Source organism: Pinus tabuliformis, chromosome 9 (assembly GCF_031772625.1).
Source record: "Pinus tabuliformis cultivar Carrire ecotype Pingquan chromosome 9, CPIR1, whole genome shotgun sequence".
Taxonomy (NCBI): domain Eukaryota; kingdom Viridiplantae; phylum Streptophyta; class Pinopsida; order Pinales; family Pinaceae; genus Pinus; species Pinus tabuliformis.
Window position 1 is genome coordinate 1777946735 of NC_142307.1, and position 1813 is coordinate 1777948547.

Sequence of the window (1813 nt, forward strand, 5' to 3'; positions counted from 1 at the left end):
GTTTCAGACAGTCACTAAGTTGCAGCAGTACTCTCTTCTTCAGCTATGTTTAATCCCTTCAAAGTCAAATCATTTGGTCTTTGAAATCCGTATAGCTGTGAAAGCATGCATTTCAAGCCTCCACATCATTTTGTCTCTAATCTCGATGTGCACATGGCTCCATTGGAAGTATTCTTAAACTTGAAAATGTTTTTTTTTTTCAAGTAGGGTAGGGTAGAAAAAAAAAGAGAAAAAAAGAAAAATGAAAAAATGAAAATAAGAGGAAAATAAAAATCTAAGGTGAAAACCTCCTCGGAGGCGCCTCAGATTAGCTCATTGATTGAAAACCTCCATGAGGGGGTCAATGGGTTGGAAAGAAGAAAAAATAAAAAATAATATCCCTAGGTGAAAACCTCCCTTAGAGGTGTCCAGGGCAGGTAATTAGGGTAAAACCTCCATGAGGCGCCCTAGTTGCTTTTAAAAAAAAAAGAGGAAAAAAGAAGTAAAAAGAAAGAAAAAAATAAACCTAATTTCTATTGAGTAATTACAGGTTGCAAGAAGGACATTGCAGGTCAGGAGGATCGCTCAAGACAAAGACAGAGGAAGTTCTGTGCCTTCTACAAGAAGTTATGTGTCTTCTACAGGAAGCCTACAAACAAGCCAGAATCGATCTCCGAAGAGGACTGGAAGGCTAGGAATATGTCCATGAGGCCTGCAAGCATCCATGTTTCCATCCCTCACCCTTCTCCATCATTTTTTCCATCTCATTGTGCTTCTTTCCTAAAAACTGCGTGTTCTATAGGAAGTTCCTATAGAAATTACAGGATTTCTACAGGAAGCTAGAAATGGATTTCAAAAAGGTAGTTTGGCGAACATGATAGCTTCCTCAAGGGTTCAGAAGTCCTCCTACAATCTTCAAACTCCTCCTCCATCATCTCCATGCCTGCATCACAGCCCAAGCTCATTTTTTCTTTCTATGCAAAAACTTGCAGAATGCTTTGAAGCAAAAATACATATAACAGAATTCGTTTTTTCCCTCACATGAAAACCATGCATCCATTTACAAAACCGTTTTATGGGGAGTTGTACAGGGATGATGGCAACATGCCCGAGCAGTTTCTGCCAATTTCGGTGCACGATTTCCAAGAAACCAACCTCCATCACCTTCAGCCATTTTTGCATTTTTTCCATATCTGTGCATCCATTTCAAAACCTGTTTCATGGGGAGATGCATATGGGTGATAGTAACCTACCCAAGTAGTTTCAGCTGATTCCAATGCACGGTTTCCAAGAAATTGACCTCTGTAATATTCAACCATTTTCCATTTTTCTCAAAATATGTGCATCCGTTGATCACAATTTCGCTATGGTAGGTGCATAATGATGATAGAACCATGCTCAGAAAGTTTCAAATCGATCCGATCTATCGTTTGGGAGCTGTGGAGAAAATAAGTTGTTGTCTTGTAAAAATTCAACATCAGCAGCTTGAGGGTGCAAGTCTGAATGTGGAAACAAACTCCTGCAACGTAGATCTGGCCAGAGGATACCTGCACAAGAAAAACAGCCATGAATCAGCAACCAAGCCATCATGCAACCACAGAAACAAATGCATGCAGCAACAAAAAGCACCTCACAACAGCCACATTCGACTTCCAGGTACGTGACTAAACTTGTTCCTCTGATTGCATGAATGTAATTTGAAAACTGTGTGAGCAATGAGATGGTTGTGATTAAAAAAAGCGGTGGCCAGCTAACTGGCCACCCTCATCCAGTTCAAACAGCGCTCGGTGGGTCAATACGACACGTGTGCTCAACCATCTCAGGAGGAAATCTG